General features: G+C 39.6%; 1 protein-coding gene across 1 annotated transcript in view; it reads left to right on the forward strand.

Moving 5' to 3' along the window:
• Positions 1–13,531, forward strand: part of chchd3a (coiled-coil-helix-coiled-coil-helix domain containing 3a) — a 209,450-nt gene that overhangs the window by 119,961 nt on the left and 75,958 nt on the right. The gene's annotated exons all lie outside the window — the stretch shown is intronic.

The following is a 13,531-nucleotide window of genomic DNA, read 5'->3' on the forward strand; positions in this document are numbered from 1 at the left end:
TGTGAAGTTTGCACGTCCTTCCTATAACTGTGTTGGTTACCTCCACATGCTCTGGTTTCCTCTCATCCATGTTAAGTAAATGCCTTGGAATAATGACATGTTGACTTTGACTGGCCCAATGTTTTTATTTAAATATATTGCCAAGCAATCGTATTTCTGACTTGCGAACTGTTCAGCTTATGAACCGTTCTCAGGAACCGTTGGTCGGTTGGGGGCGCTGCACGTCAGCTGCCCTGCCAGCAGCGTGTTCGTTATTTCGACATTTTGGGGGGGGGGTTGTGTGTCCAAATGTTTGTTTTGGTGTCTCTCGGTGTGTCTTATGTGGGGAGTGGTGTGGGGGAAACAGTTTTACGGTTACTTCCTCATGGAGAGGCGACTTTTTCCATGTCGCTTCTCGGCCTCCCCTCTTATGGCCTAACAGCTCGGATTGGAGCGGCTTTTCCCGGAGTCGGGCCCCGAGCTTCAGCAGCGTGCGCAGCATGGACTTTTCCACCGCGGAGCGACGCAAACCCTTGCCAGGAGTCACCAGAAAGGACTGCTCCAATTGCTGGCCGGGTGACTTTGGCATCATGGGGCTGTGGTCTGCAGAGCTTCTAGCTGCGGGCGTGGCGTAGACTTACCATCTGGAGTCTGGGAACCCTTGCCGAGGATTGCTGGAAAAGTGCTCCAACCGCCGGCCTGCGGCCTATAACATCGTGAAGCCGTGATCTCCGGTAGGAAGCGGCCGATTCGGGACCTCCAATCCGCGGAGTATCCATGCATCCCGAGTTTCGAGCATCCCGACTTGAGGGCCGCGACTGTGGAGGGTTCATGGCCCCAACCACGGGTGAACAAAGGAGGAGGACTGACTGAATGTTATTGCCTTCCACCACAGTGAAGAATGTTGATTTCACTGTGGTGGATGTTCATGTTATATTCTATTATGTATTGTGCTCATTTTGATTGTGTGGCTGCATGGTAAATCAAATTCCACTGTACCTGAATTGGGCATGTGGTGATAAATGTGAACTTGAACTTGAACGGAGGACTGTTGTAACCTGGAGAGGACCTGAACGTGTTTTTATGATTTTCCTTGCTATTCTGTACTTAAGAATTGGATGAAGACAACAGAGTAATATTGTCTGTTGCACTGATGAATGGAAGTAGATCACTTGAGGACATTATAGCAAAGACAGTATTTTGATAACGGTTGTCCCAATTGATTAGGAAACCTCGAGGAAATATGTAAATGGGTAGGCTATGCTGCATACACTTCATAAATCTTGCTGGAAACAATATGATTCTCCTATCCACTAGTAACACCTGCTGCTCCCAGCACGAACGAAAGTTAAAACTACTCCCTGCTCCTTTTTCCCCAATTAATAGAACCGATATGCATATTTTGTCTACACTCTATAATATGGCAGTCTTTGAGAAGTGTGGCATGTGATCTTTGTAAAAGTACTACATGCTTATAGGCTTAATGTAGCACATCGGGTATTAATGTTGATATTTCTACCTCATGATTTTATGAGGACATTAATCATTTTATTCATCATTATTTCCTCTGAGAGGAATGCATTACCTTTCATTGTTCTGATAGTGACGGTTGTGATCCTTTTGGGACTTTAGATGTGCTTGCACTGATTACTCACACATTCTGACACGTTTAGGATTTCTCAGTTGCCGCATCCATGGTGTGAATTTCCCCGTTCTTGTGTGCAGATGCTTTGTTTTTCAAGCGAGACACATCACTACACAGCAAGACATGCCACTGCAGCCTTTTAAGTGCCATGTCCTCTCATTTGTAGTGAGGGATGTTACGTTGCCCAAGGTTGTTCTCTGTGGCATCTGCAGGAGTCTTTACTCTTTGCTAAACTGGGCTTTGTAGTTTTGGGAGCACAGAAAAACTATCAATGACCATGGGATGTAGAAACACTTTACAATTTTATTTTGCAGAGGCCACAAATCCTATACACACAAGAAGGGCTTTTTTGTTACATTGATGTGCTATGCAGTTGTTAAATTGTAGAGTTAAATTATTAAAATGTGAATCAAATGCAGATATTACAGTTGAAAGTGCAGGTTTTGAGAGGGTATGCTTCATGAAAACTCTTATTTTTAAGCCTGAGAAATCTGTATGATGGAGGGAAAAATAGAGGCTGTGTTTTAATATAGAAAATTACTATTGGATGATTCTTTGTGATTAAATGCTACCTGACGCACAAAATCTACAACTTTACACTATAAACTTAGTTAGTTTTGGTCGGTAAATACATTTTTCTACCAGATTGTGGCTGGGAAGGATTTTCTTTAATCCCTCTGATATTCGGTCCAATGCTTTCTATTTGGATTTCAATACAATCTACAAGTGGAATATTCATGTAGTGATATTCTTTACTAGGATTTCAGTGAAGCATAATGTTTGGTGTGCATTAAACTGTGGACTGCACAAAGCAGTAGATAATAGATTTAGTACATTCAAACGGGGATCTTGTTTGGAAGAACATTATGTGTTGCATAAATATTAAATTTACTACTGCTTATAAATCTGTCACACTTAATATCAGGAAGAGTCAATTTAATCAATGAGATTTGGAGCCCAAGAAGCCAAGTGTATAATCTTACACTGGAACTTTCGTTCACAGGATGTGGGAGTTGTTGACAAGTTACTGTAGTAGTAGTTACTGACATCATAATCCTAAATTGCTCAAACGTTTCCAGGGAATTTTGGAGGATATTTAACAGACAACTTACTGCCCATATAGCCATGGCATAGAGACAGGTCCTTCAGCCAAACATGTTCATGTCGACCATTAATGTGGGTCTGGAGTCACAGAAAGGCAGAATTGAAAAAGGAAGACAAATGTTCTTCTCTACAGGGACATAAGCAAATTGAATAGTTTAAAAAAATAATTAAGATCGTCTGAAGAAGGGTCTCAACCCAAAACGTCATCTGTCCTTTCCCTCCACGATGCTGTCCGACCTGCTGTTCCGCCAGCAGTTTGTCTTTTGCCCAAGGCTAGCATCTATAGTTCCAATTTGGTAAAATAACGTTGCTCAATATTTAGTCCAAGTCATTCTTTGTGAACCTGTATCTACGACAATCCCACTGCTCAGTTGTTAGTGTCCATACTAAAGGGCTACTTGAATACCATGTAAGTTAACACAGGTTCTGCAGCCCACAAACTTTATGGTTAAGCTGGCAATAATTACCTATTAATGACCAAAGCCATGCACTGTTTACTTTGAGAGTGCACTTTCTTCATGCTTGAAGTTTGCACCATTTACAGCCGGTTAAGGAATTCTTCAAAAGCTTTCAAAATTAATTGGCACTTGTAGAATTTGACTCCTGGGTCTAAAGTACTTGTAAAACATCTGGCCATATCCTTTATTGTACTTCCCACTGTGAAGCACACTTTTGCCCAGCTGAGGAAAGGATTACTGTTCATGAAAAACACATAAAGCCTGCTTGTTTCAGCCAGAGTTTGGTGAGAAGATGGGGCGAGTACTGGCTGTCCTGCGATGATGAATGGATTCAATTTTTATAGTCATTCATAAGTTAATTTTGTCCATAACCTGGAAAATACACACAAAAAAATCCCCCCCATATGGTAACCATACTCCACGGCATTGTAATGAATGCCATCAAAAGCAATAAGACTGATAAGTAAGACCAATTACTAAAAGTGGAGAAAGAGAGAGGAAGAGGAAATTTTTTCTGCCATTTGTAGGATCAGGCATTATACTTTGAATTTAATAATGTTATGAGGGCTCTTTTTATATAGGGGTGTCTTTAGGTCTGGTGTACAGAACCTCTATGTTTTTTCAGCTTGTGCATATGTGCACCAGAAATAAATCGTTCTATGCAACAATAACATCTGCATTTTTATTTACACATATTTACCTGCTTAGTCTGAAGAAGAGTCTCGACACGAAACGTTACCTATTCCTTCGCTCCATAGATGCTGCCTCACCCGCTGAGTCTCTCCAGCATTTTTATCTACCTTCCTGTTTAGTAATGTGTGTGCATCACAAAAGGATAGAAGTGTCTTCTCACCTTTTCATAAAAGCCAATCTATTCCCCAACATTATCCAATCATTGCACATCCACATCTTAAGTGATTTTTAGCATCATGACTGCCCTGAAAGATAGTCTCGACAAATATTGGAACATGACGATTAAGTTGGACATCTACTCATTGTATCCAAATTCGGTTTGTATATTTCAGCTATAGTAAAGAGAGAAAATCCTGATGGTACCGAGTAGATCAAGTATCTTTTGAAGAGAGACAAACAGATTTAACATTTAAGGTCGAAGACCCTTCTTGTTGACCTATAAAGTATTTTAAGATACCGAGAATGGAATTAATTGCCACAGAAGGCTGTGGAAACTAAATCAATAGATATTTTTAAGGCAGAGATAGATTCTTGATTAGTACGGGTGTCAGGCATTATGGGGAGTAGGCAGGAGAATGGGGTCAAGAAGGGAAGATAGAACAGCCATGATTAAATGGCAGAGTCGACGATGGGCTGAATGGCCTAATTATGTACCTATCATTTATGAACTTATGAGAGGGGGATGATTGAAGGGAACAAATGAAAGGGATGTGGTCAGGTGGAAACCAAGTGTGTTCAGATAATATAATTGCCTGTGGGATTGTTTTTTAATCATAGCTGATCTGCCTGGAGGTTGTAAAGAGAAGTAGTTGAATGAGGGCAGAGACAAGGAAGAAACTGGAAGCAATAATATAGTTTATATTTTCTTTATTGCTGCATCTAATATGTCTGTGCTACAGCAAGTAAGAATTTCCTTGTTTGAGTTCATATCCATTGCAAATAACAAAGAAACACACTTGATTATCTTGAACCATGATGTAAATTTATTGCTGGAAATCTGAGTGAAAGGGAACGTTAGAAATACTCAGCAATCCAGGTTGTGTCTGTGGATGGGAAAAAAACTGAATAAATTCTACAGGCCTTGTATCTCAACTAACAAAAAGAAGAAAGATTGGTGTTGTTGAATTCAGACTTGAGCCTCAATGGTTGCGATTTGGATAAAGAGATGAGATGATGTTCCTCCAACTTATATTGGATATTGGAATGGTACAGGCCAAAAACAGATCAGAATGGGATGGAGTTAATGTGGAATCTCAGTGCTCCATCGCAGGCAGAACCTGAATTCTGCATTCTACAGAGTGATCACCCAAGCTGTGTGTGGATTCTGCAATTAGGGGGGGGACTGCACATTTGTACAGAATACTAAATTGGAAGTGCAAATTAATGCCTGCTTTGCCTGGAAAAACTGCTCAGGTCTCAGAACGATGGGAAAGTGTCAAGGTAAAACACAATTAGTATGCCCACGATATTTACCTGAGAAGCAGAGTGGTCGGTGGAGGTGGAAAAGAAATTTGCGGAGTTCCAGCGGGGCAGTCCCTTCGGGATGCTGAAAAGGGAGGAGAGGATAGGATGAGTTTGGTGATGAAATCTCGTTGACACCAGTGGAAAGTACGGATTATAATCTGTTGAATTTGAAGAGGCTGGTGTTATGGAAATGATAAAAAGGAACTCTATTTTACTCTGATGAGGAAGAGAGTGGGTGAGAGCAAAAGTGTGGGAAAGAGAGGAGATGCATTTGTGACCCCTGGCAACTCTGGTAGAGGAGAAACCATGGTTAAAGAAAAAAAAAGACAATTCGTAAGCTGTCCGTTCCATTCACCCATCTCTTCTGTCTCCATAATATCAGTTTTGATCGCAAAACTTTTCACAAATTAACTGTTTCTTTTACTTCTTATGCTGCCTGACCTGCAGTTTTATTTACGATTGGTAGCATCTGATTATTTTGTTTTTTTAGTTTGGCTAAACTTAACTCACCAGCTATTTTCAGCATCAGTCACTGGATCATTGTTTTGTGGCAGAAGTGAATCAAAATAATGGTGTAGCTTCACAAGGCCAGGTCTGGAAAACACCATAGAGTACGATGGCACTGAAGCACACCCATATTAGTATCGGCTTATTCTTGTCACGTGTATCAAGGTATAGTGAAATGCTTTTGTTTGCTATCAGATCACACTATACATGTGTACCCTCAAGCCATACACAAGTACAACAAGGTAGTGCGAGGGGAAAAGGCATTGCATACACTTTTTGGCATTTTTAGTGATGTCAGACAAAGACAGTGTGCCTTATGAAAAATAGCGAGTAAAATAAAGATGAATGTCAACATTTTCTCCTCCATACATTGTTCAAAGTAAGAATGTTGTTTAAAATGATTTTCAATTTCACGAGTATGGTAACAACGCAATGAAGGTCATTATGGAGAGGACGAAATATAGAAGAGAATGAGAGGGAGAATTATAATGATACTTCCATTCATACTAGAATGTTGATTTGAATGCGTTCCTGGCCCTGTACATCTACATTACAAATGAATGTTAGATCAAGGCTCAACACCACCCATCGAGGGCAACTTATGAATTTCAATAAATCCTGGTCATGTCACTTTTTTAAAATTCTCCGATGCTTCAACTTGTTTACTGCACTGTATGCTTTCCTTGCAGTCATGATGCACAGATGAAACACATTTGTTTTGCAGATGTTACTGCAGGCTTATGTCCATTCTATTTTCTACAATGAATACCAGCTGTGGCCCAGTATACTATTCAAATACAAAGCAAAGCTGCTATAAAATTACAGAAGTTAGTTTATAATTTTTTACAATAAGCAGCCTATCCTTCTAACTCTTCAAAACTGATTTCTACTCATGTTGTTGTACAGTAAAGCATTCCTGCTTGATATTGTAATTTAGGAAAATTGCTTTGAGATATATTCAATGGGTAAATAATTGGATGGCAAATTACAAGATTTGCTGTGCTTTCACCATGTCTACAAAAATACAACAAATTATTTGCGAATTTGATTGGTTTGTTTCATGGTTTTAAAGTTTCAAACAAAGCCTCACATTCCCAACAGTGCGACTCTATGATCTTTTGAAAATTCTGCAACTGCTAATTAGTTTGGTTGCAGCAAGAATCAAGGAGATACAGAATTAATGCAGGAAAATGGTGTTGGATACAAGATCAACCATGAAACTAGTGATTTATTACTCAAAGATCCAAATAACCGATGTCAGCTTCAATTTCTTGTGGCGTTATGAATGGATGTGTTAGGATAGATTACACCTGTGCAACTCTGTCAACTAAGATTTAAGTGTCAATGCCGTCAAACCAAATGTTATTGTAATCTTGGATATAAAAAATAATACCGATATTGCCTTTGTTCAGGATTCCAAAAACATAAAGTATGTCACATCGCTCTCTGCATTGAGTAAAAAATAAACTGTAGGAGCAACACCGCAGTGAGTCAGGCAGCATCCATGGAGGAAAATGAACAGTCAACTTTTTAGGTCTTGACCCTTCCTCTGGACCGAATTGAGAAATCCAGATCTGCTGAGTTCATCCACTAGTTTGTATTTTACTCCAGATTCCAGCTTTGAAGTATTTTTGTGTCTCCATTTCTCCGCAATAAGACATTGCAATTTTTGGTTTTATATTGCTGTCCCAATGATTGTAGATTGTAATGCTTTTGTTTTCGAGCACATATTCCTTCAGGGGTATATTGCATCATTGACATGAAACTAGAAGTATCAGTTACAACCACAATAAAGCAAATGTTAGAAACGTGGTATAATTGCCATGCCGCTGTTGCAAATCACATCTCTGTTTTCTAATATACCTCCTGAACGGATGATTACCATCTTCTGAAGGATACGATGTCTCTCCTGTTACTTGACCTATTTTTGGCTCGGCTCTCCCTCTCCTGCTCCGGAGATGCTGTCTGACCCGCTGAATTACTCCAGCTTTTTGTGTCTATCTTCAAGGGTTTATGCAAATGGTCTGGGGAACAGGAAGTCACAGCACATCATAGGATTTCTTGAACTTGAGCCCAATAAAACTGAAAAGATTTCAGATTTCTATTTTTATTTATAAAAAAAATAGTTGCTCACTGTTGGCTTCCAATTAGTCAAACTTGCCATCTAACCATAGCTTAATGCCGTGTAATTCAAACTCAACATTTTATAATTGACTCCTAATATGTTCTGCAGCTGGTCTCAGACACTTAAGACAACCGAACAATGGAAAATATACTCATCCAGAAAATAAATTCATTTAACAAATAAATATTACGCTGACAATCAGGATGATGGCGCGCACAGAAGTTTTAAATCATTAGATGCAGAAACAAGGAAGTATGTTAGTTTACAGAAAAGGACATGAAGCTCTAGAGTAACTCAGCGGGTGGGCAGCATCTCTGAAGAACATGGATAAGTTACATTTCAGGTTAGGTCCCTTCGTCAAACTGAATCTTTGTTTGAAAAGGAAATACTGCATCTCTTGCCTCATGGAAGATAGAAGTATTAAACTTGATTTAGTTGATTTGCATTAGTAGATATATATACGAATGAACATTTATGGAAGTCTGAAGAAGGTTCCCGATATGAAACCTCATCGTCCATTTCCTCCACAGATGCTGCCTGACCAACTGAGTTTTTCCAGCACTTTGCATCTTGCTCAAGATTCCAACATCTGCAGTCTCTTGTGTCTCCATTTGTGGAAGGTGCTTCCCTAACTACCTAAAGTGGGCTGTGCAATATACACACAGGAATTTACTTCATTATTTTTCAGGCGTGTTGTATTTATTTCAACTTTAATGTGTTTTAAAATCCATTTGGAATATGTTCCTGATGTGCACCTTTTATTCATTTCAGAGCTTCCCTGCCTTTTTGTGGCAGGAGTCAAGATCTTCATTCCCGGTTTTCCTCAGCTGACCCTGATGGGGTTTTTTTCTGCCTGTGTATCTCTGCACATTTCTGCCAGGAAGCTGCACAAGTCTCAATTCCTATTAAATATTTAGTCTTCCTTTGCTATTCAGTTTGTTATTCCTTGTTTCTGACTTTTATTTCTGTACTGTTTGAACCTGGTTCAGCTTGGCTAAGGTTGCAGCCTCTTGTCAACAGTCCCTGTTAATTTAGTTTACTTTTTATTCCAGCTACATTTGAACCACAAATGTTTTCACAAGGGCCCATGAGCCTGACACCCATGTCCTTTTAGGTGGCAAGGCCAAGGGCATACGAGATGGTGTTAAAGTAGAAGTTGGGTAGCTTTATTTTATGTTGTAGATGGAATATAGTGTGCTGGCAGCAAAGGGTGAATGTTTAGCTGGTTTTAGTCCTAGATGAGTAAGTGTCCTGTAGATGAAGAGAATGTCTTGGGGTATCAGGATGTGAGGCAGATCCAGCCTCTGAATTACTTTTGTAATTTATTTGCTTATGTTGTTGGGCCATGACTTTCTAGTCAATGGTAACTTCCAAGGTGTTGATACTGGGTTCCAGGCAAGGGTCGGTAGTTAGGGACGAGAGGTGGAGATGGTCAGTGCTTGTGGGACTTTTTATCTGGGGCTGAGATTATTGAATGCAGCAACAATATCCTTCCTCGAATCAAAAACGAAATACTGACAGAGGCGACATTGTATCATGTCTTCCTTTATGCTAATTCACAAAGCAGCTCTGCCTCGGGTTAGTTTTGCCAATTTTTTTCCAGATTTCTTCTCTCATTTGTAATGCAGATTGTTCTGATAAGTAATATGAAGATAATGAGGCTGTGATCAACAAAGTTCCCCATTCTTGCAATGGCACATGTCTTCAATATTCTCTGTTAATTATCTGGCACCACTGACGAGTTTGTGAATTCATTATTTTCTCTATCTGGACAATGTTAATTCTTTGAAAGTTGCAATTTTGAATAAGAATTTGCAAGTGGAATCTGCAAAGTATTGCAAATGTTGAAAATCATGGAATCATAACATTGGTACATCATAAGAGGCTGTTCGGCCAATCCAATCTCTGCTCTTAGTTTGCTGAACTATATATTTTGTTTTGCCCTCAATTCCCCAAGTTATTTTTCTTCAAATGACTATCCATTTTCATTTCAAAAGCTCAGATTGGCTGTTCATACCATTCCTGCAAGCAGAGTTATAGACCATTATGACTATCTTCATAAACAAAATTCTCCACGATCCTTTGCCTATTACTTTGATTATATCCCCAGTCCTTGAATCATGTTCAAATTGTATAACTTCTTTCTGTTTAAACCTATCCTGACCACGTACTCCTTTATCAATCTGTCACTCATTCTTCTTCGCCCAAGAAACCCAGCTTCTTTAACTCGGCTGTTTGTTGAAATCTCTCTGTTCTTTCACATCTTTGGCACCTTTCACGTTGAAGCCTTTCACCTTCTTGTTAAAGAGTACTAACCAGAATTTGTTTTGCACTTTGAAAATTCAACTTGCCAATTCTAATTTAACATTGTAACTTCAAACTATTAACACAGTCCTGTTAGAGTTGTGGTTTCCCTGGTTTTAATCCTTTATTCATGAAACACAGGGTCTCATATGTTTGATTAACAGCCTGTCACCATGACGCCACTTCCAAAAATGTAAGCACAGATGTACCCAGTTCCTTCCGTGTTGTACACCTGCTGGCAGTGTGCCACTTAGCTTGTGTTGTCTCTCGCCATCCATTTTGACAAGATGTATCACTTTGCACTCTGACAAAACAAGACAAAGGTGGAGAATACTGGGAAATCTCAGCAGGTCGGGTAATATCTGTGAAGTGAGAAGTATATTTCATTAGAAGTGGGGGACAAGGTGAAAGAAAAACAGATATCGGGAGTGGAAAGTACAAAGAATGCCAGTCATCAGCTGGTAAGCAGGAGAGGTTAAATTATAGAACATGTGACAGTATAACTATGTAAATACAGTGTGGTTATCCATACTTCACAAAATTTAAACTTATTTCAGTCTCTTTTCCTGTGCATTTGGCTGAAGATAAATCAATTCGAATTTATTTCGGAATTTACTTTGATTGCTTACAGAGGGTAAACTTCACTGTTGGTTTCGGACCCTTCCGGAATTGGGATTTGTTATTTTTCAGTGCAGTGGCTCGTCAAGAGAAACGCGTAGAATAAAACTGATTGGAAACATGTTTGCTGTTTTAAATTAAATTGCTAAAAACATAAAATGATTCCACATTTCACGATTGTTACTTAATTTTGCGTAAATAATTGTTTATGTAACTAGAAATAATAATTAAGAAGAAGGCTGGAGATGAATTCAGAGGCAAAATTGAGGCAATTCTTATTCTTTCCAAGCAACCAGTTTCTGCATCTTATGTTAACTGAATTTTCTGAACTGGTTGACTGCACTGGCTCTATTAGATGCAGCCAATTGGATTGTTTTTTGGTAACTTTACACACTGTTGAAATATGAATATAATAAAACACAAAACATCCCCGTGTTCTGTTTTAAACCGTCAACTTTTGGACTCAGGGCACAATAGCTTTGGCCATCGTTTAAACCCCCTCCCATGAGAAGATTTGGGCGAGTCACTACTGTGAATGGCTTCAGACGTTCCCACAAATCTGATAGGAGGCTATTCCCAGGTTTGGTCTCAGCAATGATGTAGGCTCAGCTGTCTTTTTCTCCCAAGGGTTGTGTGAGGTATATGTGGGGTATGTTCAGGAGGCTGTGTTCCCTTATGCAGGAAGCCCCTTTGGTCGTAGAGATCCTGGATTTGGACAATGCTTCACGGGTGGTCTAGTTGAGTTGTTAGCATGCATTTTGCAGATAGGCACTCTAACAGGTGCACCAATAGCAGAGGGAATTAATATTTTATCGCGGTGTGTGGAAGATCAATCGTTTACTGGCATTTTTATTGGGCTACTTGCTTGCTAATTAACAGCCCAATGGAGCAACCCCTTAATGTTAACACAAGGAAATGCTGATCCTGGAATCACAAGCAAAACATTAAGTGCTGGAGTAGCTCAGCATATCCCTGTTTTCCAGGGATGCTGCCTGACTCGCTGAGTTACTCCAGCACCCCTGTCTTTTTTTTGCGAACCAATTTTGTGAACCAAGCTGCAGTTCCTTCTGTCATCCTCTAATTTAAGTCGTTGTGTTGAGCTGCACCTAAACATATATCAAACACAAGATACAGAACCATGTGAAAGTTAAGTTAGGCGGTTTTCCATTAAATGAAATAACAATTCTTGTGCTACAAAACCTATTAGTCTTTGGCTTCAAAGCATTCAATAGTGAACAAAAATAATGACAAACTGGGTTTATCTAAGTCGGCCTGTTGATCTCCTCCCTCCCACAAAGCTAATCAAACATCCTGACACCTTAAATGTTTCCGAAGACAAGAAATCAAAAGTAAATGAGGGAGATAATTTTACTTCATGTTTGCTCCATCATCTTCTTCACAAAGGGTGTGTTGGGATTGTAGAAGACGTTGCTTCAGAGTATTGTCAGGGTATCTGTATTCTGAGCAGCAGCTACTTCATAAAGGATTCATCAAAAGGCTCTCAAGCTCTTGCCGAAGTCATTAACGTGCCTTGAAGGACGTTGAGAGCAAATGCAAAAGAACAATACGATCCTGGAATAATTCTCCGTTGGTAGTGAATTTTTTTTTAAAGGAGAAATAATTGTTTTACAGTTGCTGAAGGATATAGTTAAATGTTTTGGGATATTTCTGTAAAAAATGCTGGCATTTATCAGTATTGTCTGGGGAGGAGTTGCTATGCCTCCGACAATTAAATTTAAAAGCAACTAATCTAAATAAAGTCATCAGTGAGGTTGCCCAGATTAGGAGTTTTAAAAATAGCTTGTAGGTATTGCAATACTGAGCAATGTTATTCCTCCAGTTCTATCTCACAAATTGAATTATGGGCACTTGACTTAATGTTGCCGAGATATTCTTTACATCTGACAATACAACATAAAACATTTCTCATTCATAATTGCTTCTCTTGCTCTTATTTTCGGAGTATATATTGTCTGGCATTTGTCCCAGTGTAGCCAAACAACAATGAGTTAGTATCTGTCAGGCGACAGTGGAAGCCAGATCACCAGCCTCAAACTACCAGTAAACTCTTAACGTTATAAAAGAGCTAATTGTGTATGAAGGAATTACAGATGCTGGTTTTCACTGAAGATAGACACAAAATGTTGGAGTAACTCAGCGGGCCAGGCAACATCTCTGGAGAAAAGGAACAGGTGACAATTCAGGTCGAGACCTTTAATCAGACTGCGAGTCAGGGAAGGGGAAAGAGCTAATTGCCTCATTGTCTGACGTTCTTTTTGGGGTAGTCAAGCTGATTCTGAAAAATAGCCCAGATTAAAAGTATTGCACACAATTCTCATTGAATATTATAAATAAGCTTTGTGCCGTGCTGTAGTGACAATATCATAGAACACGGAACCGTACTGTACAGGAGCAGGCCCTTCAGCCCACAACGTTCATGCAGACCATGACCAGGTTAAACCAATCTCCCTGCCTGCATATGATGTAAATCCCTCCACTCCCAACATAACCATGTTCCGATAGCAAAGGGTAGGAAGGAACTGCAGATGCTGGTTTAAACCGAAGATAGACACAAAAAGTTGGAGTAACTCAGCGGGACAGGCAGCATCTCTGGAGAGAAGGAATTGGATAACA

Source organism: Leucoraja erinacea, chromosome 22 (genome assembly GCF_028641065.1).
Source record: "Leucoraja erinacea ecotype New England chromosome 22, Leri_hhj_1, whole genome shotgun sequence".
NCBI lineage: Eukaryota > Metazoa > Chordata > Chondrichthyes > Rajiformes > Rajidae > Leucoraja > Leucoraja erinaceus.